Source organism: Sitophilus oryzae, unplaced genomic scaffold, assembly GCF_002938485.1.
Source record: "Sitophilus oryzae breed Bouriz unplaced genomic scaffold, Soryzae_2.0 scaffold_179_pilon_pilon, whole genome shotgun sequence".
Lineage (NCBI taxonomy): Eukaryota > Metazoa > Arthropoda > Insecta > Coleoptera > Curculionidae > Sitophilus > Sitophilus oryzae.
Window position 1 is genome coordinate 4,491,744 of NW_022146501.1, and position 27,735 is coordinate 4,519,478.

Sequence of the window (27,735 nt, forward strand, 5' to 3'; positions counted from 1 at the left end):
TGCCATAACCTGATCTGTGCAGCTGCGCGCAGGGCGGAACCCGGCCTGTTCTATGGGAACTGTCTCAATTATTTTGGTGGCAATGCAGTTATACAGAAGTTATTCTAAGTGCTTATAGATTGAGCTCAGCAATGCCACTGGGCGATAGCTTTCGCTCGGCTTTCCTGGCTTCAATAGGGAGATGATTTTTGATCGTTTCATTTGTTGAGGTATTATGCTGTGTGTTATGATATCTATGAAGAATTTTGCTAACCAGCTTCTTGCATATTTTCCACAGTGCAGTAGAAACTCTTGGTGGATTCCGTCATATCCAGGTGCCTTTCCCGGTTTTTACGTCCTTGAGAGTAATGGTTATTTGGTCAAACGAGAATGGCCGGGAAAATTCCGTTTGGTCGTCACAAGTAGATTTTAGCGCTGTGTGCTCGCGCCTAATCTGAGCTGTGTGAGTTCTATCTCTCGGAGCTTTCGAGGTTGACACTATATGGGAGGCTATCTTGTTTGGAGGTATTGGTGTGTCTTTGTGGGCGCTCTTGTTGCCGTCCCTTAGTTTTCTTAAAAGAGACCAGGCTTTTTTACTAGAAGTCTTGAAGTCCAATGCCTGAACGGTTTCCACCCATCGCCCTCGACGGGCCGCGTCACGACTGTGCAGCAACTCGTCGGCAATTTCTTGGTCGTTGCTAGCGAGAAATGCCTGGTATAGGGTTTCGCATTGCTCGTCCCATCCTGGGATATATTGTTTGCGGTATCCTCTGGGTATGGCCTTCTTTGCGGAGCTTACGACCGCAGCTACAAATCTCGTGTATGAATCTGCTCTAGGAGGGATCCACCTCAGGCACTTATCCAGACTATTAGAGAACATTTCCCAGTTTGCTCTCTGAAAATTCCACGGTGGTCGAGGGAAAGATATTACCAAGGGGATAGTTATTCCAATCTCTATTAAAGCAGGTCGGTGTTGGCTATGTGGAAAGTCTGGTAGGATTTTACGAGATGTTCTTAGTGGTATGTTATCTTTGTCTGTGGTCACGAAGCAAAGATCCGGATTATACCCACGTTTCCAGGCCGCCGAAAAAAAGGAATCTCTATCCTTTGCGTCAAATACAAGGTACATGTTATTTTCATCCGCCCAATCTACAAGTGCCTCGCCATTTTCATCGTTATCTCTGTATTTCCATTGCGTATGATGGCTGTTGAAATCACCTACATAGATAGATGGATGTTGCAATGGTAGTAGAACTTGTGGTGGCCATGGGACTGTCGGAGGTTTGTACGTGTTATTTATGGTGTAATCTCCTATTTGGATCACCACCTCATGTATGTTGTTGGAAGATGTTGAGTGCAAGTGAACATTTTCGATATTGGACCTCACATAAGTTGCCACACCATAAGCGTGGTGGTATGTGGCCCCGACTAGATCGTAGCCACATATCTTACCCCTCTTCGTAAGCTGCTCCTCATTCTCCGTATGTGTCTCCTGAATGGCAACGACGTCGATGTCGTTTTCGGTCAGGATCTTCTGCAGGACGTCACATTTGGCCCTGCTTATTCCTTCCACATTTAATTGGCAAATCCTGATACAAGGTCCAAGATTCCTTGTCAACTGGCCGTGAGAACGGCCATTTCGTGTCGTCTGTGTCATCGAGTAGTGATGTGCCTTTGATAGCCAGGAGATCGTTCTGATTGTCTGGCTGCCAGTTAGTGCTAGTTCAATTAGTTCACGTTTTACAACGCTATCCAGGGTGCACCACGGGGAGGCGAACTAGCTTTACACCCCCAAAATTAAATTAATTATAAATATATAAACAGTTATTATTTACATCTCATCATTACATTCTTAACAGCACTTAAGGGACATAAAGGGCCATTAATACCGCTTTCCCGTTCAAAATATTCTAATAAAGTTGCGATTAGTTTTTTTACGGCTATTAAGTTATCTTGTACACTTCGCACTAAAATAGGTTTTAAAAAGAACAATGTTCGACTGCAAGGTCTGCTAGTAAACATTTTTAACCTTAAAGCGGCCCATGCATTATCAAACAAATTGCGCTACAAACCGATACCCAACGTTGCGTTGCACAACTTTTAAATCACCCATACACTTAGCCAAATTTTTATCAAACTTTTTATTAAAAGTCGTGCATTGTTCGAGAAACAAACAACGTCCCGCCAAAAAACCGGCTGGCAACTAAAATACTGCAGCACAAAGCGCAACACACACACAGCGGCCCATAAATTATCAAACAAATTGCGCAACGCAGGCTGTTGCGCAACGAATTGCCAATGTATGGTAGTGTTTGATGCGTTGCGCAATTGTTTGATGAGTTTGAAGAATGTTTGAATTCTTTTGTGCAACAGGACTCTTTGCGCAACGCGTTGTGTAGTGTATGTGTGTGTTGCGCTTCGTTGTGCAATATTTTAGTTCTTTCATCCAAATTCTTTGTTTTCTTTTTCGTTTTTTGGTATCATCGATATCATCTAGGGTATATACGATAATAATTGACGCAGTGGCAATTGAGGACATTATTTGAAACAAAAAGTTTGATCAAAATTTTACTAAGTGCATGGGTGATGCAGTTGTGCAACGGAACGTTGCGCATCGCTTTGTTGCGCAACTTGTTTGATAATATATGGGCCGCTATAGAAAACGCGTTGCGCAAACAGTCCCGTTGCATAAAAGAATTCAAACATTCTTGAAACTTATCAAACAATTGCGCAACGCATCAAACAGGGCCATACATTGGCAACTTGGTGCGCAACAGCCTGTCTTGCGCAATTTGTTTGATAATGTATGGGCCGCTTAACGTATCACAATACTATTTATTTAAAACAAAAACTCGCAATACAATACTAAAGTGTCAAAACGAATGACAATGTCAGGAAACAAATAAATAAATGCGGCAACTTAACATTTTTTACAGCACAGCTACCACCTGAATCCCCAGCGCGAAATTTAAATTCCAGTTAGTTATTTCAACGTCAAATATGTCCATGGTTGGCAACAATGAATTTAAAAATTGCGCCCTCGATTTTGTAACTAAAAGTTTAATTGAGGAGACGAATTCAACAAATCAGAAATCATTAAAATCGCTTCAACCGTTCTTGAGTGATGTAACTAACCTCTTTTTTTTTATTTTCTTTATTTAGATTAATTTGATTTGTGTTTTCAAAACCTAATAAATATTTGGTTTGGATTCTAATTAAAACCAATTTTTTTAGATTAATAAAAAAAAAACATTTTAATAAGTGTCTAATAAATGTCATAAAGAGTCGACAGATTTGCTTGTTCTATCGAAAACCTACAAGGCTATAAAGTCAACGAAATGGGCCTTCATAAAAATAAAGAATTCTGTTCGGTTTTATTTTTATAGTTGTGTTTTAAAGGAAAATCGTGTTAGAAGATTGGGAGTGCCAGGTACAATAAGAATAAACATTTTTAACGCAGCTGGACATTGACATATTGAGCGGCATATTTTTTGCTCATAAAGAATGCAGAAGCAATAATATTAAGCACTCGGGAATGTTTATATATTAGGTAATCCTAATCGTAAAAAAAGAAAACCTTTAAACAAACAAATTATATACTACGAAAGCGTAGAGCTGCCATCGCAACATTGAAAAATATTTTTAGCAAAATTTACACTTTTTCTGTAAATTTACAGATTTTCTGTAAATTTACACTTTTTCTGTAAATTTACACTTTTTCTGTAAATTTACAGATTTTCTGTAAATTTACAGATTTTATGTAAATTTACACTTTTTCTGTTAATTTATGCGTTAGTGGCAACAGTGGTGCGTTATTCTACGAGTAGTTCCCATCGAATTCTGTTCTACGCCAGTTTATTCACAAAAGTCTTTACTAGTAAAGACAGAATTAGGGAACCACTGCCGCAATTAATTGAAGGATTGAAGACATGCGGATTATATGAAAAGATTAAGCAATATCCCAGTATATTCAAAGATATATTTTGTTCTGAAACCACACTCTCTTCAAAAATACTTGAAGAATTATTCCTCATCGTCTATACTGAACCTGGGTCTAACATAGTACAGAAAATCGGGTGATCTCTTATTTTAGGGATTATGTATTAAATTTCGAATGTGTGTGATATAATAGTATGGCATTTTTTTGTTTAATATGTTTTCTAATATGCTTTTAATTTAACTAAGTATTTTTACCCTTTCCGATGCATTACTGTTTGCAAGAGGATCTGATGGCCTCCACCTCTGGGATGACGTGAACTGTCGTCTGCAAATGATGTAAACTTAGGTCATAACCATCCTCTAGCAGACATGTCAAAATTTCTTTGTGACTTAATCCGATATGAAAGTAGGTTTTAATGTATTCGTCCATAATCTCTGATGAATATCTGTACTACTTAGGCACAATAGCAACTTCAGCAAATCAGCGGAGAACAATGCTCACTTGTAACTAGTGAGTAACGAGCAGGTCGATGCCGAAACGTCATTCTGCTGGGTAGTAAATTTCGCATGCAATTTACAGAAAAACTGTAAATTTACAGAAAAAGTGTAAATTTAACACATACAGAAAAAGTGTAAATTTACAGAAAATCTGTCAATTTACAGAAAAAGTGTAAATTTTGCTAAAATTATATTTCATTGTTGCGATGGCAGCTCTACGCTTTCGTAATATACACATACATGGCCAAAATTATTGCATATAACGATATTTTTATTTTATTTTGGACCTAATATGATTCTTTTTATATTTTTGGACATATTGGCTTACTACACGACTAACTAATATAAAACTAAAAATCTAAGTGCAACTAGGCCGTTATTAAAATTTATTTCATAATGAGTGAAAATCAACAAAAACAAAATCTCAATGCAAGCTGTGAGAAGACGTGGCATGCTCTCAATTAAGTTGTCTAGAAGATGTTGAGGAATGGCTTCCCATGTTTCGCGCGCAGCAATTTTCAATTCATTTAAGGTACGGGGGGATCATTCCTTTTAGCAATATGGCGTTTTAGCATGTCCCAAGCATGCTCGATTACATTCATATCTGGAGACATCGGTGGCCACCACAGTTTTCTTATACCCTCTTTCTCACAAAATTCGCGAACCGCTAAAGTGCGATGGAGAGGAGCATTATCGTCCATGTAAACAAATTCATCCCCCACTGTCCCTCGAAATGGATGCGCAATAGGCTCTAAAATATCTCTAAGATATGAGGCACCTGTCACTCTGCCATCAATAAAAACAAGAGGAGTTCGAGTTCGATGCCACAATGCCTTGAAACGGGACACGCGGTTGAGCTGCATTCAAGCGTGCTCGTCTTCCAGATGCTCTCCAGACCAAAGTTCGTCGCGAGTCTGAGGCCTGTTCTTGTTTCCTCACTAAACATGACCAAATTCCAATTAGGTCCATTTGCTCCCATCTCCTCAGCCCATTGTAGTCGCGTAATTTTGTGCTGTAAATTAAGCTTCGGAACACGTAGAGGCCTCCTTAAATGTAATCCTCTGTCATGGAGTCTTCTTGCTATGGTCTTTCTTGAACCATTTACTCCTTCAAGGCGAGCTAATTCATTTTTAAAAGCAGTACTAGAAAGCAGAGGATTGCGTCGTGCAATTTGGGACATTTGACGGTCTTGCACAGCAGTAGTAACTCTTTTTCTACCTCGTTTGTCTCCCTGAATTTTTTTAATATTCGCGAAACATCGCTTTGGCTAACTTCTATAATTTCAGCTATTGCAACTTGCCGGTAGCCCTGTTGAGACAGTGTTACTATTCTGACTCAATTAAACTGTGAAATAATGTTTCTAGGCATTTTAAGGCCAAAACAATAGTCAAATTTCTTTTGAAATCCAAGAGACCACAAATTGAAATGTGCAAGAATTTGTAATAATATTGGATCTGAACGATAAACATTGTTTACCATATCCATTTTAACAAAAAAATGTTTATTACAGATTATCAAAGCTATGTATAAAAAAAGGTTCTTTAAATTCCTTTCCGTATATTTTTAAACGATATATGCAATAATTCTGGCCATGTGTGTACATTCTAAGCTGGTAAGGAGACTGATAATTTGAAGATAATTTTGTTCATGGTTTATTGTAGTATTATTCTATAATTAAAAAAGCAATATTGGTACAACTCAAGTGAAAGCTAAAACTACATAAAGATAGAAAATTTACATTAATTATTGTTTGCAATCTAATTCTCGTGGCACTGATAAAGAAATTAAAAGAAATGGAATTAATAAAACCGATGTTATTCAAATGGAACACGGTTACTTTTATCGCTTAATTTTAAAGCAAAGACGTGTCGATTGCTTAGGAGCGGCCCAACTGAGAAAACCGAGAAAATTTCCTTTCGTAATTTCTTCATTAGCTCGAGACGATTATTCGTAAATCGTCGAAATTTATGAACGAATGCAAATTAGCCATCGCTTATGCTAATTTCAGGCTTGTTGTGATACACTTTCGACAATATATAAAGCCTTGAATCTAGATTATTTTTTCAACTTTTCATGTTATTAATGAGACGCCTACTTTATTTCTGGTTGTTATTTAAAATTAGCATTTAAAACAATTGATCTGTATCGCCATTTTAGACTTAAAATCAGTTGTAAAGTTAAACTGTTTGGTTATTCTTATATTCTTCTATTATGTTCTTTTAAGTGAAGATTATATCATATATGGTATGGTAAGTATGGTATATCAAACTACAAAACAGAGTCGAAATATCGACAAATGCAGAAAAATTCTGGATCAGAGAAAATTGACCGACCATTGGAGAAAAAGACATGGTATCCAAGGACACAGTTCTAAAACTACAAGGAAATTACTAATGCTTAGACAACAAGACTTACAAGCAGCAGAGCATATTATAATGTCACAGCGAGGTTCTGGATTGCAAGCGGGAGTATCTATTTAGGAAAACAAGACTTGAACCGAAAGAACTATGCCTCTGATAATTCAAAAGGAAATGCTGCTGGTAAAACGACTTCATTCTTTTAATCATTTAAGACTTTTCTTTTAATTACTTTTTCAAAATTGTTATCGAATGAGTGATAACAATTTTCAGAAGATAATTCAAACTCTATCGAATGAGTGAAAGAAGAACCTTACGTCTCTTACATCTTTCTCGAAACAGGGGATCGAGATACGCAAACATCACAAGCGACCAGTTCTTCTTCCACTTGAAGTGGCTGCCTTCAATTTAGTACTATTTGTATTTGTTCGGGCATCTCGTGGTAGTCGTTAGTCTATGAGACAATGTTAACAAAAGGAACATCGGCGTACAACACTGGCGCTAAAGTTATCGAGCGCAGACGCCGGCAAATATTTGCTCGGCGGACGCCGACGGTTCGATTCCCACGGTGGGCGAGTTATTATACGAAGAAGCGGTGCTTTTTCCGGGTACCGTTTATATAAGTGAAACCACAGGTTTTAATGCGCGCGTAAGTTTGTTTTGAGATGATCCCCATGTCTTTAAGAGCGAGTATTGTTAGTATAGTTTTCATTTGGTAATAGATTAATTACAAACAATATTATTTAGGGTAGTTAGGTTAGGTTAGATTACATTGGGATTTGGGATCTAGTTTGATATCTCACTCAGAAGCCTTGGACCCATTGCGATACCCTGTATTATTGCATACCAAACCTTCCTCTCATTCTTTCATTGCATTACAGCATTTCCAGCTCTTTGCAAAGTTCCCGATGTCGCTGATGTTAGCTTCTTCTGCTTCCTTTAGTCCCCCATATTGCGATACCTCTGTTTCATTGTGTACCAAACCTTCCTCTCATTTTTTCTTTACGTTAAAGCACTTTCAGATCTTTGTGTAGTTTCTTTGCAGGAAAAATTTGACATTATCTAGTACAAGAAGATTGTAACTTAGATCCTTCTATTTTTTATAGTTGAGGACACATCCTTTTTTTAAAGAAAAGTTTGGTATTAGAAATTTATATTGAGTTCTATGGAAAATATAGTATATATCTATTTTATTTTAAGTAATTTGCATACGTATGTAAGTTGGATGAACATAAAATAATGCTCATCTGGGAATCTATGTTCTGTTGATTTCTCGACACGATTTTAGGTTTTACTTTATAATCCTCTATAATAATCGATATTTTTATGAATCAACAGTACATTGACGTGTATTTTTTCGTACACGTTTCACCACAGTTAAGCAGCAATATGCGTGGTTGTTATTAGAAGGTCCTCTTTTTTTCTTTTTTGGATTATTTAATTTGCGTTGACAAACAAAATTTGCAATCCTTAATGCTGATTACGAGCAACCCATTAACAAATTTCGCGATATAGTTTGCTGTTTATAAGAGGTGTTAAGGCAGTTAAAATTTGGAATCATGGATGCTATTTATCAGACGGGTGATATATAACGGTGGTATAGCAGGTGCTCCATAGTTTCTTTTTCCTTTTCGCATTCTCTGCAGTAGCCTTCGCTGGAAATCTTCCATCTCACGAGGTTTATCACCGTGGAGAAGTATCCAGTGACTGCAACTACTGTTATGCGTACTAGGTTTTTCTTGTGCTCTAATAGTTGATCACAATTTCTTGAGGTTGCTTTTGGCCTATTATAGAAAAGGTTATTTCCCTTTAAAAGCGTCCAATTTGACCCACCCTGTACAGACGGTCTTGCAATTTCTTTCATATTTTATTTTATTTACATTTCTCATCTACATTCTTGATTTTTGAGTTGATTTTTATTAAAACAATTTGAGGGTACATCTACAAGTTAAAATCAATTAAAAATGTCGATTTTCATCAAAAAACTATAAAATTCCTAGACGAGATCCGAGTCTCTCGAGCAAACGGCAAGATAAATAAGGTTATTACGATAGTAATAACGTAGTCTTTGGGTACGTGTCGCGGATAAACGTCCTCAATGATAATTTATCTGGCCGGAGACGGCGTACGAGCCGGGAGAATCCGCGGACCGTGGACGATCCGGTGTTAAATCTGGCCCGAGGCCGCGTGCCTAACATACCGGACCCGGGACGAAATTCTAAATGGCGCTTTAACGTATTTATTACGGACGTACCGGTACCGCCGCCACGCTTTGCGCCTCGGGACTCTTCCTTCCAGCCAAAGGCTTTCTGTTCTCACCACAAACCGGCGATTATTTAATTTTTTCATACAATTGTTTGTCCAGATGTCTTATACGAATATTTTTCAACCGTCGAAATAGACATGGAAATAGTAATTACGACGATGATACGCCGTCTGTACTGACCTGATAGGTCAGTACTTTTTTACTACCAAAAGTAATTTCAACTGCTTGAATTGCAGTTTTAAACAGCCTTTACACTATGCGGAGAACTTTTTGAAACAGGTCAAGGTCTCGTTTCGTCGCCCAACTTCGTCGCATTTCGATTTATTTCCGGTTGTCTTGACCCACTTCGATTTGCCTAGATCTACTTTCGATTCTTAAAAGCGCCTGAAAACTACTAGTGAGGAGGGTGTGGGGGGATTTTTTGGCGTTTCCTGTTGCTTTGTTCAATTTTGTTTCGTTTTGAGCTATTTCCAAAAAGTGGCGGTATCTGTATCCGAGGCAAAGGACTTTTTTCATAAATCTCAGTGAAATAAGTAAACCTAGACGTTTCTAAAATAGCTGTTGTTACGATGCTATTACATCTCGTTTTATAAACTAGTACGATAAATATAAGCCCGTGTTATAAAAATTAGTTCCCACGTTTCCTGAAATTGATTGAGACGCGCCGTGATTGGTTGTTTGTTTTTTTTATTGTTAACCCAGATTAACAATAAAAAAAACCTTATTTGGCTTATATTTGAGTTTACTTCTGAAAGTATTTCCAGAATTATTGTTTTGCGAAATGTTTCACGAAATATCTCTAGAACTATCTCGTAAAACATTGTAGAGGCTGTTTTATGTTCAGTATCCAAGTGGTAACCAACTCAAGGCGGAACTCAAGAACTTGGAAGATTCCATCCGCAACCTGGAATGGAAATCTTGCAATGGTCTAAGACACTCGAAGAAGTTTCTGAGGGCTTATGATCAAGCAAAAATCACAGATCTTCCTGGGTCAACCATTCGTGCCATGAATTTTGGTATGACTGATATTGGAAATGGAGAACTACCCTCTATAAAACCGTCCCAGATACTGGCTTTTGTCAAAGCCCTGGGACTGTATGATGAGTTATGATTCAAGAAAGGGGGACACAATGGATCTGTAAGGTCGAAGTGATTAACCCCCCTCCCACTCATTCTAAATTCTTAATTCTAAATGTTAAGTAACAATAAAAGAAAGTTCTGCAAACTTTTTTTTGCTACTATAAAAATTATTTAAAATTACACATTATTGAGTAGATTAGATTAAGCGATACCAATTAAACTTTTAGTTACGTAAAAAATGTTATGTTGTCTGTACTGACATTATCATGACATTATCGTTCGTTTTGACACTTGCAGGGCCGAGCCTAGGGTATCTGCTACTCGGGTGCAAGAATTAAATTTGCCACCCCCATCAATGTAAAAAAATTAGGTTGTCGGTAAGGGAAGGAGTTCATAATTTATCATTCTCAATAAACCAATTTTATAGTAAAATAAAAATACATTCAGGAAAAAAAAAATTAAACGGGTTTAAACACTAAAATCTACTTTTCTCGCTTTTTTAGTAGCAAATTCCCTAAACAAATCGCCTACATCCAAGTTGTTAGAAATATCTTCTTCAATACTTATAATTGCTAAATTTGAAAGCCTGATTGGATCTTAAATAGGTCGTGATTTTTAGAAAAAATTTTGCATTTTGCAAGGTGGCTTTTTTTATTCTTGATAATATGATAAAAATATTTTGATGATGATATTTTGCCGCCCTGTGTTAGTGTCGCCCGGGTGCCATGCACCCCTTGCACCCCGGCACAGCTCGGCCCTGGACACTTCAGTTTTGTCTTACGAGTTTTTGGTTTACATGAATTGTGTTGTGGTACTTTAAGCTTAAACATTTTCACTAGCAGACCTTACAGTCGAACATTGTTCTTTTTAGAACCTCTTCTAGTGCGAAGAGGTACAAGATAGCTTAATAGCCGTTGAAAAAAAAACTCATCGCAACCTTATTAGAATATTTTGAACGGGAAAACGGTAGTAATGACCCTTTATGTCCCTTAGGTACTGTTAAGGAGGTGAGTTTTAGTGATGTAAATGATCACTGTTTATATATTATTTATAATTAATTTAATAGTTTATATATTTATAATCAATACAATGTTAAACTTATTATTTTTGATGAAGAATGAAATTATATCATACTCTTATATTTATAAACCAATTTACTACTAATAACGTATGCCCATACAAGTTCTTATTAAATCTAAATATATTAATAGAACACTATATGCGTATACTGCTAATCATCTATTGTTGAGCAAAGATATGCTTATATTGTGGGTGTGTATAAACCAATTATAGTTTTTTTTCTATTCTAATTGTCTCCATTTATATAAATGTCTTATAATTATTATGGATTTTTAAGACCGAGAAAAATTAAATATATTTCTTGATTTAAGTAAGGACAATCTTCGGATTGTCGCGGGGTTTTTAACAGGGCACTGTCTCCTCAATGAACACCTCAGTAGATTGAAACTAACAAACATCGGCAAATGCAGATTCTGTGGGGAAATGAGGAAATACCAAAACACCTCATCACTGAGTGCGCTAAACTTTGGTACGACTGATATCGGAAATATCGGAGAGAAACGTCTGCCCAGCAGCAGGGTTCGGAAAACTACATGTTACCTTTAAAAACTACATAAACTACATTACATATAGTTAATGTAGTTTATGTAGAGGGTGTAGTTTATGTAACCTATGTATGTAACTTTCAAATATCAGAGGTTTGAGGTGAGGTTATAATAAGTTGAAGTATTAAAAACACATAATGTATTTAAGAAAACAGAAGAAATATGGCTTTAAATATAATATTTACATCATATTATCTCTATTACACCTCATACAAAGGAATATTATTCATAATATCAATATATAGTTTATTAACGTAGTTTTCATGTAGTTAATGAACAGTAAAAGACGTAGTTTTTGAAGAAAAACTACACGTAGTTAATAAGGTAAATTACGTCTTAATTAACTACTTCCGAGCCCTGCCCAGCAGTTAAAAGACCATACCATAACTTGGTATACTGATGCTTTCAAAACCAATGCGGGAATAGCGATCGGAGTATTTGGGCCGAGAACAAAATACTCCTAACCAATGGGCACCTACCCTAGCATCTTATAGGCAGAAATCTACGCTATCGAAAGATGTGTACAACTTATCTTAGATAGGAACTATCGGAAACAAGAAATAGCCATCTTATCTGATAGTCAAGCAGCGTTAAAAACGATCAACTCAGTATCAATCAATTCGAAATTGGTCAAAGAATGCATAGTGCTGCATAATCCCTGTTAACCAAGGGATAGAAGGCAATGAAAAAGCAAATGATCTAGCTAGAAAAGGAGCGAACACTCCACTAACTGGACCAGAACCGTTCTGCTTTCCAAGTGGTAACCGCAAATCAAGACGGAACTCAAGAATTTGGAAGACTCCATCCGCAACCTGGAATGGGAATCTTGCAACGGTCTAAGACACTCGAAGAAGTTTCTGAGGGCTTACGATCAAGAAAAATCAAAGATCTTCCTGGATTTAAGTAAGAACAATATTCGGATTGTCACGGGGTTTTTGACAGGACACTGTCTCCTCAATGAACACCTCAATAGATTGAAACTAAGAAGAAACGGCGAATGCAGATTCTGTGGGGAAAATGGGGAAACACCAGTACACCTCATCACTGAGTGCGCCGAGACGACAACCATTCGTGTCATGAACTTTGGTACGACTGATATTGGAGATGAACCCTCTATAAAACCGTCCCAGATGCTGGCTTTTGTCAAAGCCCTGGGACTGTATGATGAGTTGTAACTCAAGAACGGGGGACACAATAGATCTGGAAGGTTGCAGTGATTAACCCCCCTCCCACTCATTCTAATTTTGATATCGGAGATGGACATCTCACCTTTGTTAAACCGTCTCAGATACTGGCTTTTGTCAAAGTCCTAAGGCTTGATGATGAGTTATAACTCTAGAATGATTACCTCCCCCCTTTCCATACAATCTACAATCTACAACCTCATATTACAGTAACAAATAAAAATAAAAACTTCCAAAAGGAATAAACAGAGAAACAAAATTTTACTAAACGTACCACAAACATTTCAAAACCAATTGGAATAACTTATACTATTCTTTGAAACGCGCGAGTTATACTGCTTTTAATTTTGTATGTAAATAGAGGTAGCCGATTGAATATTACATGAATATTAATACCATATTAGTCGAAATAAAATATATGGCTGATTAAAATGTCCGTGCGGTTGTACGAGCACAAACGCAGATTGCCATTTAATTAGAGAGTTAAGTTATTATCAAGCCCTGTCTGAATCTTTTAACATTTTCTCTACACGGGCCTTACATAGAGGCAGTGGTTTTGCATGGTAATTGAGCATAGAGTTGATAACAGAGATAGTGGTGGTTAATTTATTTGTTTTGTGTAAGGATAATGTATCTTTTAAGGACCGGGAAGTGAATTAGGTCTATGCATATTTACCTAAATTAAAAAACATCCTTTTAAACTTCTTAAATTCCTAGGCAATAGTCGTTTTGAAAAACTCAGGCCACACTCTTATTTTACTCTATTATATATACAATCATATTTCTAATAAAAATAGGTAAATTATAACAATTATTTAATAACAAAACTATCAGATACGTAAGTCAAATTGACGTGTCTTATTTATTTTTGACAAGTTGTAAATAATAGAGAAAATGCAAAAAATATATACAAGATGGCGCATCTCATTCGCCTCTGTTGATTATACGAAAACGGAAAGACGTAGAAACAAAATATTTTATGGGTATATGCGCGGAGGCAATCTGCAGAATTTATAATTATTTTGAAATATATAGGGTGTTTCAGAACTAAGATCCATACCAAAGTTATATTTTTTCTTATGGAACACACACACCCGGTATTTTCATTCATTTTTGGATTCTTGGGCCCAAAAAAAGGCATTTATTATAAAGGTTAAATAATATGTTTAAAATCTTTGATTTTTGAGATATTTAAATAGGCATGCTATACAGTAGAATAGACTATCAACACCCTGTACTTGCAGATATTACTTTTCAGAATTAATTCTTGTGCTGAGTTTAAAGGTAGGGAAATAAACTTTCTTGAAAAATTGTATTGCTTGCTTAAATTTATACAGGGGTACCAAAAATTGCTGATTGCTGACTTCGTTATTTTAGACATAACACCCTGTATTTTTTTAAATAAATCGAAGCAGATTTAAATGCTTTTTTAAACTATATTTGGGTTTCCTATACCTCCTCTAACTTATATTTTGAATAAATAGCGATTTTTCAATAAAATGGCAATAAAAATGTCTGGTGTCGCATAGAAATTTTCTACTGACAGTAACTATTTTTAAAATCGACATTAGTTTATGGACATTATTATTTAGGTATAAAACAATTTACTTAAATTAACCCATAATAGTTTAATAAATATTCATTATTTTATCAAGAAAATAATGCAATATCTACCGGCGCAAGGCGGAACGAATGGATAATGTTACTAGTGATTTTATTTTGTCAGGAAAATTGCTTCTTGGTCAAAGATATCCAAATAGGAATTTCGCTGATAAGCGTTCCTTTTAAAAACTAATTAGTACTTGTCCTATTTCGCATAGCTGGTAGTGTAGTTTATAAAAAAAAAACTATTAGTAAACTTTGCTATTAGGCAGAAACCTATCGTTGGAAGTGAAGAAAATGGATTTGCCGTAATTGGCTCTTTTATAGACATTTATAGAATTTATAGAAAATCAACTAAGTAAAATAAATTAAAAAACTACTTCTTCGTTTTTCTTAATAGAATAATAAATACATATTTAACAAATATTCACATTTTATTTAATAAAAGTAAACTAGCTATAAATTTAAATAAAGTCCATAAACTAATTTTGATTATGAAAATAGCTACTAACTGTCACTAGAAATTTGCCATGACGAGACCAGCCTTCTTGGTTGCCATTTTATTGAAAAATTGCTCTTTATTCAAAATCTGAACTAGATGGGTATAGGAAACCCTAATATAATTTGAAAGAGCATTTGAATCTGCTTCGATTTATTTAAAAAATATACATGGTGTTGTGTTTGAAATAACAGTTTTTATATAGAATAAATGTTTAAAATAGACCAGCAATTTTTGGTACCCCTGTTTTAATTTAAGGAGGCAATACAATTTTTCAGTAAAGACACCCTGTATATTTTTAATTTATTGAAAATAATTTAAAATTACCTTTCCAAAAATATAACACACTTGATATTTTGCTCGATTCCTCTTCGAGATATAGAGTATATAAAAATTCGCCCGCTTTAAATAAGTAGGCTTTGAACGGCACCGGCTGTAATGCAAAAAAATTCTAGCTGTGAGCATCAATTAAAACGAAAATAATATTTGCTATGAGAGATGCAGAATTTTATAACAATTTAAAATATATTTAACCAACATCAACGCATTTAAACTATGTATATATCATAACAATAAAAATAAATAGCAAACCAGGACATGAGATTTTGCTACAGGTGTTCGACATATCGACCGTCTTCTGTTATGGACAGACGGGGCAGTTTTTGAACATTTCTTGCGGAATTCATTAACTCAGTAGGGGTGAAAGATACCCTCTCATAACTGCTAAGTATTTCTAATTCTTGTCTAGATTATACAGAAGAATAAGGAACCTCTATTCTTCCGCAAATATATCCATAGGATTAGATCCATGGGCACTAAGTCAGGCGGCCTCGACGGCCAACGGCTGGGTTCTTGGTCGGCTATTCAATTATTCTTGAAATTGGCTGCAGAAATTTGCTGATAACTTCAGCGTTCAGAGGCGGTGCGTCGTCTTGCTGGAAAAATATGTTTTCGAGTTCCATTAAGGGCATATCATCAATGAGGGGTCCAAAGCCTACTAGTTAAAAGTGGCGAACTTTTAAAAATTCTGTATTTCAAACAAACAAAATATCAAGTGTGCTATATTTTTGGAAAGGTAATTTTAAATTCTTTTCAGTTAATTAAAAATATAGAGGGTGTCCCAAATAAAAAATTAATTTGTCTGTTGATAACTCTTAAATTATTAATTTAAAAAAATATATACTTAAACCATTAAATTCTACGTAAAAAGGTGCTTTGGAAATGTTTTCATAGAAATACAAAATTTTCCGTAGTAAAAAAGTTACAGCGATTTGTTAAAAATGCACTTTTTTGAAAAACACCCCGTAACTCCGAAACGGTAACATATATTGATGTGCGGTTTTCACCATCGTGTTTTTGATGAAAATTGAGCTCCAGACACCGATATTAGTTTTCGTCTATCTCCTATAGAAAAGGGTGTTTCCATTTAAAAGCGTCGAATTTGACCCACCCTGTACAAGGTGTTGACAGTCAATTCTTCTGCAGCATGCATATTTAAATATCTTTAAATATCTCACAAACCAAAGATTTTAAACATATTTAACCCTTATAATAAATGCCTTCTTTTGGGCACAAGAATCCAAAAATGAAATAAAATATCGGGTGTTCTATAAGAAAAAATATAACTTTCATGTGGATCTTAGTTCTGAGATACCCTGTACGTTTCAAAATAATTTTAAATTATGCACATTGCCTTCCCACATATACCCATAAAATATTTTGTTTCTATATCTTTCCATATTGACGTGACTACATGTTTATTTCATATGAAACTATAGATTTACTACCTCTGAACAAAACCGATTGTAGAATAATCCGTCTACCATGTATGAAATTATATGAATAGATAACATTATTATTACTACTACTTATATATTTATTAAAACTAAATTTATGGCTGTTAGCAGAAACAATATTCCGAATACCAGAATTTACTTAAATGGAGAGGTCATCAAGCAGGTCACACAATTTAAATATTTGGGATGCATGGTTAACGAAACGTGGGATCCAGATCAGGAGATCAAATGCAGGATCGAACAAGCAAAATCTACTTTTCTGAATCTTCGAAGATTTCTCACAGATAGGAACTTGAACTTCGGCCTTTTTGTTATATGGTGTGGAAGCATGGACACTGAAGGTAGCAACAATAAACCGAATTGAAGCCTTCGAAATGTGGACCCTACGACGAATGCTAAGAGTGCCCTGGGTCCACCGTATGAGGATGAACACATTGTCAGAAGAGCTGGTCTAGAAGAACGTGAATTCTTCGAAATCATCAAGGAGAAGGAAATAGCCTATTTGGGACACATACTACGTGGAGAACGCTATCACTTTCAGCATCTGATTCTCCAGGGTAAAATAGAGGGGGGGCAAAAGGGGAATAGGTCGAAGGAAGCTATCCTGGCTGAGAAATATTCGTCATTGGACAGGCATACAGGACTTCCAAGCACTTAATCCTCCTTAATCTTTTTATTGAAAGGCTTAAAATATAACTGGAATTCAAATTTTTTCTTGGGATATTATGGAAAACTTTAACGTGTATAAATGTAAATGTCACCGTTTTCTCAAGTCGTTCGGCAAAGCGAAGAAAAGCGAATCTTATAGGAAACGCTGAGTAAACGCGCGTAAAAACAATAAATTTTACGATGCCAGACGTACACGGTCAGAAACGAAATGGAAATAATTATTATGCAAAAGCGAATTGAACATATGCTCACCTACATAGCGCATTGTCCTTGCTCAAGAGTAATTACTTGAAACTTCTGTCGTTGCATGCAAAAATCGATGACTGAACACACTCGCTTTCGTATCAATGCAGATTTATGCAATGTCACACATTTAAACTTCTGAACAAATGACAAATTTTATTGATAACATAGATAATAATGATAAAATAATAATTCGGTTTTTGTGCTCTTTGCTAACCCTTGTTACCTTGTAACGTTTTCTTGACACAATGCAAACGGCAGCTTTTCGTCTTTGCGAGCAGTCGTAGGTTCGTTGTTTATTTTTTTTATTAGGTGTTATAATTAATCAATAAAACAAAAGTTATTGGGCGCCAGGACATTCACTCAGAAATAATAGATGTGTTTACCCCAACTTAAATTTATTTATACTTAAGAAAAATGTATTAGACAAGGACAGTAATTGATGGATGAAGTTAGGTTTTTAAAATGAATTAATATTTAAAAATAATAAGTAATCAAAATTTAAATTTATGACATAAAAAAATAGTATCACTTGTTTTGTTAGTTAAAAATCATTGACATATTAATATTAAATTACGCAAAATAAAGGTAAATAAGTACCTCAAACTAACGCAGTTCATGAACCTTGTTGTATGCGCACATAATTCCGTCAATCAATCAGAAGTTAATTAAATAAATATGTCAAGTGACACCATCACAAAATACTTAACAAGATATTAATATACAGAGTGTTTCAAAACAAATGCGAAAAACTTCAGGGGGTGATTCCTTGTTCAAAATAAAGGGTAGTTTGCTTCATAAACGTTGGGTCAAAAGTCAACCATTAGGGAGATATCGCGGTACAAAGATGGCGGAAAAATAATGTTCTTATTTTTTCTCTTGAAAATGAAAAGAGATAGACTAATGAAATTTTATGGAAGCATTACTGTTATGAAAACACACTTTCTGGTAATTTTTTCACTTTTTTAAAATGAGTGGAAGGGGTTGAAATAAACTACCCCTATCATTCTTGTTAACGAAATTTAAAGAAAAATCTTATCAAACACATGCAAAAAAATTAATTTGGATAGTTTAGTTTGTTTAGTAACTTTTTTATCTCTTGTATTTTTTTATAGAACTCACCGATTTGAAATTAAAAAATAAAATGTAAAGCATTACATGTCAGGACTAAAAATATTTTTAGATTAAGAATCTAGTGATAATAATGATAATAATAATAATCTAGATAATAACGTATTGCAGTAGGGTAATGTCAAATAAAACAATATTAGAAACATCCTAAAAAGTGACAGCGGCCGACTAGATTTTTTCCTAAAAAAATTAGAGCTGCCCACTAGATGTTCTTTATCAACAATATGTTCGGCAACGCAAGATTTATCCGGTCTACCATATCTTATCTGAGCTAAATGTTCGATTTTAGAACCTTTTGTAAAGGGCACAAGATAGTTTAACAGCCGTAAAAAACTCATCGCATCTTTATTAGAATATGTTGTCCCTTAAGTGCTATTAAGGAGATGAGTTATAATAACTGTTTATATATTTATAATTAATTTATTTTTGTTTCCTGAAATATTTTGATTAAAATAAAATATGTAAAAGTGAGCATCGCTGTGCCGGTCAAGCTGAATCATGTGACTAAAAGTTTATTTGGTATGAACTGTAGCTAGACATCCATGCACGTATCATTCTCCGTTTCATCTCTCTGTCTTAACTAGCCGTCCAATTTAACAAAGTCAATTTATTGGACGTAGTAATTGACATTTGACATCAAGTTCCAGTTCACAAGCGCGGATGACGCGCCTAAAACCTTATTTACCGATAGAGCACATACGTACATACACACCTCAAGGAAAATGCTATACATGGGGCGATTCTGTTGTAATAGTTAATTTTTTGGTCACTTTTTAAATTTTATAACTATAGATACTTTTTAACACAGTCAACACAGTATCACATTTATATAGAAATTTGATTTTGATGTATAGATCATATACATATAACGTATAATAAAAAAAACGACGTCAAAGACGGCTGGGGAATGACAATGGATGATCATTTTGACGAAGTCAATCTCTAAACATCATTTGCTAAAAATTTACATAAAATTTGTCAAAAATTAACAGAAATTATAGAAAAATTCAAAAAGAATATTGTTTCAGGCACACAAATCTAGTTCCAAAAAAACAATATTTCCCGAATTTTGAACTATGCAGCTTCATTCAGACCCTCGCAATTAGTGGTTTCAATTACACTTTATACTTTTTAGTTTACAATCATTCACAATATTTGCATTAGTCAGTTGTATTCATAGAGAAAGCCTAATATTTAGCTTATAAAACAATCAACGTTTGATTTCTAACTACAATTTCTCTTGATGGAAGATATAATCAAAGGCCAAAATGACATTTCTCGCAAATTTTGAAGTATAATTAGTGGAATTCATCGATTGTTATTCCCCAGCCATCTTTGACGCCGTTTTTTTTTCGATCGTATGGGACTTATTGTATTTGGATATTAAAAAAGCGACGATAATTATACTTTAATCATTGACTAATACAGAAATATATCATAGTAAGCAGTTAAGAAACGTTCCAAATGAAACGAAAAATATAAAATTTTGTAAAATGTTTTCAAATTAATTGTCCAATATTTTGTACAAAATTAATACGAAATTGTGCACCGCTCAAATACTTGGGATTATATTGGAAATTCGAAACGTATGACATAAATATTCACAGTTAAGGTAGAATAACCCATATGGATATTTTACAAACGGTTGATTTTATTTGTTCATTAAGAAGTAATTTACCAGTTTCGAGGAGGATATAGGACGTAGTTGACCTCAATTCGATCTTTTGGATTGTTCTGTAATATAGCATCGTATTTTTATCGAGTGTCTTTTAAACGCTGAAATAAACATGACCTGTTTGTACCTTTTTTGGTAAAATAAATATTTTTTTTATTTTTTTTTGATTTTATAACTGTTCTTTTACAGAAATCTCAGTATATATTTGAAATAAAGTAGTGTCGATACATTTGTACAGACACTTTATTAGTATATTAAAAATATAGTAAATATAATTTCAGAGGTTCCTCAGACTGTTGCACCAATAAAGATGCTCTCTCTATCTTAATGATTCATAATAAATATCATTTTACCATTCAAGAATAGAAATTTCACAATATTATGGCCCCTACTTATAAAACGTACGAATGCTTGAGTTCTCAGAGGCATTAGCGTAGCTAGCAATTCATCTTAGGGGGGGCCTGGTGATGAACAAGGGAGGGCCTAGGTCTTTTGGGTTTTAAAAAATGAAGAGTAATTTAAAAAACACGTTTCCTCTATCATGGATTTCTCTATCAGTAAATTTCATAGACTTGGTTATCTAACCGTGTTCCCGTAGATTACTTAAATACCTACAAATTTTCTAAAAAAATAAAAGTTAACACATTTTTTGAAGTCAACAAAATAATATTAACTAAACAAAACTAAAGAACGTTATTTTTAGTACAACACAAGCAAATAACAATTAATACGTAGCCAAGAGTCATAATTCAAGATTTCTCTGGAGGGTGCCCAGCAGTACCTAGGGGAGGCCCGGCACCCCCGGGCACCCCTGTAGTTACGCCAATGCTCAGTGGACAACCCCATGTTTGACTGCATCCAACACGGAGGAATCCGTTACTCCAGTAATATAAACTCAGTAGTTTTAAAATTTAGATTAATTCATTTTCTTTCAGGTTCAAGCAATCGTTTGATTATTCTGCTTTAAAAAGTGACAATTTCATTGATCTCAGCTCAGATATTTATGTCAGTAATTATAACTAGTAACGGAGAGAGAAGTCAAATTATTGTGAGATCACTACCAGTGATATTGTGAGTAAGTGTTTGTCATTAAAAGAATTCTAACTAAAAGAATTTCAGACTACCCATAGTCTTTATTTAATTGTATCTACACAATGTTTAGTTCAGATTTAAAATATACGGAGTGGTCCGAACTGTATTCCGGAAATTTCGGTAGGATATTCTGCAGATAAATAAGTCAAAAAGTTCGTATAAATGTATGTCCTAAAATGCTTAGTTTCGGAGATACAGGTTGTAGAAGTTTCATTTTCACTTTGATTTTTTTTTTAAATTTATGATTAATTTTAAAAAAATAAAAATTTCCCAGATTTATTATTTCAGTCAAATAACTATCTACTCAACGTGTTTATTTTGTGTCAATAATGACATGTATTGACTATCTTCATTCTAAATATCTTGAGAACGGTTGCTAATAGCGATTTTTACCAAGAGATATTTTTTACGTAAAAAGTCACGGAAATGTATATTTTTTCACTCAGTAGTTTTATACAGGTACGGACAAAAGGTTATTACTCTTCAAAACAGTTAAAACACATGTAGGTGGCGCCCTCTACAAATAGGAGTCATATTGACATCAAAATCAAATTTCTCATGTCAAAAAACTCCCAGACACCAATTTTCATCCAAATATTAAGTTACTTCGGAAATTATTAGGAATAAATCAAAGTAAAAATGAAACTTCTACACCCTGTATCTGGGAAACTAAGTATTTTCGGACATACATTTATACAACTTTTTTACTTACTTTTATGAAGTTTCCGGAACACAGTTCGGATCACCCTCCAGAAAGCAAATGAGAGAGAAACCAATTATTTTAACAATTGGTCTTCCTAAAAACGATTTTATTTGGGGTAAGGGTTTATGGAAATAAAAGCCTTTGTATATATTATTTAGCATATTTATTTCATTGTTTTTTGTTTGGGAAATACATCTTTGAGACGAGAACACATCAACATATTCGTAAAAGGTGAGACTTATTTTTTTTCGGTCAACTTTACAAGTTTTAACGCTTATTATCTTAGTTTAGACAAAATCCATGTATCCAAATATCACATTTAGAAAAATACGATAAGATCTTACAGCCTTGGGTGATTGAAAACTTTTTAACGTAGCCTCGTACGTTTTGCGAGTACTTTCCACTCCTCCCCCGTATATAACATCGATTAAAGTGATTAGTTTTCAAAAATGTGCGTGTGAGTTTCTTTTTGAATTGTTTTTTGTACATTTGGCAACAGGTAACATAGTGATGATTTTCGATGTTATATTTAACGAGGGTGGATGAAACTGCTTGCAAACATACATGGGGATATCAAACATTTAATAAGAAGACTGGTTATAGAATATAGAAAAATACAAACCGTGCAAAATCTTCATAGAACATGGGGTATAAAGACAGGGCGTTTCTTTTAAAAAGACAGATACATAAAAATTAAAAAGTTGTGCTTTTAGCTGAACCAGTTTACAACAAATATATAGACGTAATCAACAATATTTCGATCTGTTTTGATTTAACAATTGAAATATTACATTAACTATTTACAAAATGTATAGTACGTTATTTTCTCTTCTATTTACAAGATATATTACAGGACATTCTAGAATTAGGGGGGGTTACGATTAATTTAATTAATTTACAATACTTTTAGTAAAATTTTAGGCCTTTTAAAGTGAACCACTTATAGTTCACGTAACAGAAAGAAACAAAAATCTTTTATTTTATTCTCAACAAGTAACAAGATAAATATTCTAAAGTATAGAAAATATAAATTTGTATAAATAAAAAATAAAGAAGAATATAACAAAGAGGACGAAAGAAAGAACCTTGAGTAATTTGTGTTCAGTTATAAAATGTTGTCTAAAATATATACTAAAAAATAGATAAACCTGCAGCTCCAAGAAGTTTTCTAAAAATACAGAAAAATACGAAAGCGTAGAGCTGCCATATCAACATTGAAAAATATATTTAGCAAAATTTACAGTTTTTCTGTAAATTTACTCTTTTTTTGTAAATTCTAAATTTACATTTTACAGTTTTTCTGTAGATTCTAAATTGACACATTTTCTGTAAATTTACACTTTTTCTGTAAATCCTAAATTTACAATTCACAGTTTTTTCTGTAAATTTTAAATTTAAAATTTTCTGTAAATTTACACTTTTCTGTAAATTTATACTTTTTCTGTAAATTCACCGTTTTTCTGTAAATTTATACTGAGCTGCATAGACGGATTTTCACGTTATATTGTGAATAAACTGACGTAGAACTGACTGATGGAACTTACAGAATATCGCACCACTGTAGCCACTAACACAGAAATTGACAGAAAAATGTAATTTACAGAGAATCTGTAAATTAACAGAAAAAGTGTAAATTTACAGAAAAAGTGTAAATTTACAGAAAAAAATGTAAATTTACAGATAAAGTGTAAATTTACAGATATAGTGTAAATTTACAGAAAAAACTTAAATTTAAAAAATGTGTAAATTTACAGAAAAAGTGTAAATTTACATAAAAGTGTAATTTTACAAAAAAGTGTAAATTTACAGAAAAAAAAATGAATATACTGAAAAAGTGTAAATTTACAGAAAAAGTGTAAATTTTGCTAAAAATATTTTTCAATGTCGTGATGGCAGCTCTACGCTTAGGTGTGTTTTGGGGGCGCATATTTTCACTTATTTATCACTGAACACTAAAATTTCCCAATGATTTTGTCTTTCATCGATTAACAGGTGAGAGTAAATTTAATTGCACATTATGTTTTCTTTTCCAGTATTTTTTTGCTATCCAGACTCTATTTAAATCTATATATTGGTAACTATGAAAACCTCTGGCCTCTCTACTGTTTATTGTAAAAAAAGACACTCGCTATAAGGCAATCGCGATATTCGAAGATTCTTTTGACAATACTACATCGAGATTTTTCATAGGCGTTTCTTTTATTGACAAGATAATCGGTATCATTGACATTGAATAGATTACACGGTTTATACAGGGTGATACAGTGTCCCAAAAAGAGCTCCAACTAAGTTCGAGCTGAAGGAATACTGGATCACCTTATAAACTTATTTTCTTTAACTGTGATTCAAGAATAAAACTGCTACATTTGGATAAAAAGAATAAAAATACTTTTTTTGTACTACTCGCATGTATTGTTATAAAAAAATAATAATTAAAAAAAATTGTGTAAGAAATTTGTCTATTTTTTTTTCTAATTTGAGAAGAAAGATGCATTATTCGTCCACTGAAAGATGACATTTTATCCTGTTAAGTCTTAATGAGTTAAATAATTAAATATAATCTACGGAATGTATTAAAAACAGTGTTATTTGGCATTTTTTTTAAAAACACTTTAACCCTAAAGAATTAATTAAAGCTTTTGTTTTAGTTAATAATTACAAAATCTACGAAAACACAAAGATATAAACATCTCAGTATATAACAAGGATTTGAAAGGTAATTCTATAATACAAAAATAGGATTTATTTTAAATAGATTCATATTTTTTCTTCATAATTTAATTTTTCAACAACCATTATATTTATCGGCGATATGGCATCGCTGTACTACATCAGTCGAGTGCAGCTATACACTGGCTTGGTTTCATTTCTTTTAATTAGGTAGAGCAGTATATTTCTATATACAATGAGGAGAAGAGATCGATTGTTAATTCTGATGGAAACTGAAATTATCTTGAACGATGTTTTTGGTATAAATTTTGTGAATTTTTTTCTGAAATTATAACAGAAAAGTTTTCTATAATGTCTCAAAACAAACAGTAGGTATTAGGGTGGGTCAAAAATCTATTTTTATAAGTTCCAGGTTCCAGGCAATTTTTTATTGTGAATTTTTTCTAAAAACATTTTTTCATTAAAACACCATTCAAAAAATCTTAATTTCCAAAAGAAACATAACACTTACACATGTTAATAACAAGTTTGAAAAAGCCGTTAGAATAGAGAAAACATTCGACAGTATTTTGAGGGGGGTTTTAGATTTTTTAAAGCGTAATATACACTGCCGGATTTAGAGTTAGTTAATTTTTGGCGATTTCAAACGAGTTTATGTCACGTAGCTATACTTAAATTTTTGAGAGAAGTACTATAACACGAAAGAAAATACTTTTTTTGTTAATGGCACGCAACATTCGATGACCAACACGAATCACATAAACTTGGAGGTATTTTCTTACGTCAAAAAAGTGAAAAAAGTAAAAATGATGCTTATTATGGCACTTATGAGGTCCTGTTACAGAATAATATTGGGTACAGAAGTGATACTTCAGATTTTTTAAGGATGATTTTAATTTTCTGTGGGTATTTAGCCTCTTGCACTGTAAGATAATCTACAGAATAAAACCACAGATTAGGTATACTAAATTTACAGTCTTTCTGTAAATTCTAAATATATACATTTTCTGTAAATTTGCACTTTTTCTGTAAATTTACACTTAGCTGTATATATAGACGGATTTTCACGTTACATTTTCTGGATGGAATATCGCACCAATGTTGCCACTAACGCAGAAATTGACAGAAAAATGTAATTTACAGAGAATCTGTAAATTTACAGAAAAAATGTAAATTTACAGAAAAAGCGTAAATTTACAGAAAAAAATGTAAGTATCCTGAAAAAGTGCAAATTTACAGAAAAAGTGTTAATTTACAGAAAAAGTTCTTGCATTGTTGAACATTGTTATTTTTAGAACCTTTTTAAGTGCGAAGTGTACAAGATAGCTTAATAGCCGTAAACAAACTCATCGCAACTTTATTAGAATATTTTGAACGGGAAAGCGATAGTAATGGACCTTTATGTTCCTTAAGTGCTGTTAAAAACGTGAGTTTTGTTGATGTAAATAATAACTGTTTATATATTTATAATTAATTTATTTTTTTTCCTAAACTATTTTGGTTAAAAGAAAATATGTAAAAGTGGGCAACGCTGTGCCGGTCAAGCTTAATCACGTGACTAAAAGTTTATTTGATGTGAACTATATTTATAAATATTCGACTGTATTAAAAAAGCCTCTCTGAACAAGAAACAAAAGTTGGTCGCCGTTGGATAAACGCAGCGTTATTTACAAAAAATAACTATTTTATTTTGTAGATTTTCTTACAGTGCTACTGGTGAACTTGCATTCTTTTCAACATTTTGTTCTAAAATATGTATTTTCAAAAATACTAAAATAATGGACGTTTGTATTCGATAATGTCATTGTGTGTCAAATATCACTTCAAAAATTTCTATCTTCGTCATATTATTGTTCTTTTTGAGCATACTACATAATTATCAGGATATAAGCGCTAAAAATTTAGATTTTTAAACTGATAAAAAAATCAGAAAGTATCATTACTCTAATCCTCTTATTCTGCAGTACTTGTACTGCATCCCGTCACTTAATTTTACTTTTTGACGTCCAGAAAAACCCCCTTCACTTCTCCTACCCTCACCAAAACAGCCGTCTTAACTAAAAAGCACCGGGAATCAAATCATCACTATCCACTAAACAAATTCGAGATCATCTTACAATATTCAGTCACTGTCCACCTTCAAACTTTCGTCGCTGCTCTCGTCTTCATCCAGCAAGGGCATGCTAGGACTGTGCCCCCTACTAGCACTCTTTTCCCCACCGCTACTGAAAGACAACGTGGCAACACCGCTGGGACCCGGATCCGAAGCCTCCAAACTGGCTCCAAGTGAGAGCAAGGTGGGGGTGTCCGGTACAGGACTGCTCGAGTCTTCCTTCCGGTCACCATAGGGCACTAGGGTACTGGGAGGGTCTTGGGACGCCGCTGTGGTCGTCTCGCTGGACAGCAGCGGCGCGGAGGCGATCTCGTCGATCTGGATGAAGACTATTTTGGGGGCGCCGTCGCTGTCGGCAACACCGGATAGATCACAGTCGTCTTGGATAAGTAAAAAACATTCGCCGACCGGGACCTGAAACAATAGAATGGTTTCCATTAGATATTTATAGAAAATTGCAATATCATCAAGCAGTCATTGGGCCAAAAAAAATGTAGTACTAAACAATACCGAGTGGAGAAGAAAGTCTTTGACAGACAGTAATGAAAGCTTTCCTTCGAGGATTGTTTACTATCTTAAAGTCAAAATTGACAGACTGTTTGAATTAAGTACAC

At 33.9% G+C, this 27,735-nt stretch overlaps 2 protein-coding genes across 2 annotated transcripts in view; one reads left to right on the forward strand and one right to left on the reverse strand.

Annotated features, from left to right (window-relative positions):
* Nucleotides 1-27,735, forward strand: part of LOC115882709 (putative serine protease K12H4.7) — a gene marked incomplete in the record, with an annotated part of 747,005 nt that overhangs the window by 168,587 nt on the left and 550,683 nt on the right.
* The window catches only part of LOC115882707 (early growth response protein 1-B), a 34,383-nt gene continuing 33,202 nt past the window's right edge, over nt 26,555-27,735 (reverse strand). Inside the window, exon 4 of the mRNA XM_030900929.1 lies at nt 26,555-27,535. The gene's annotated coding sequence lies outside the window, so the exon portion shown is untranslated. The remainder of the gene's footprint in view (nt 27,536-27,735) is intronic.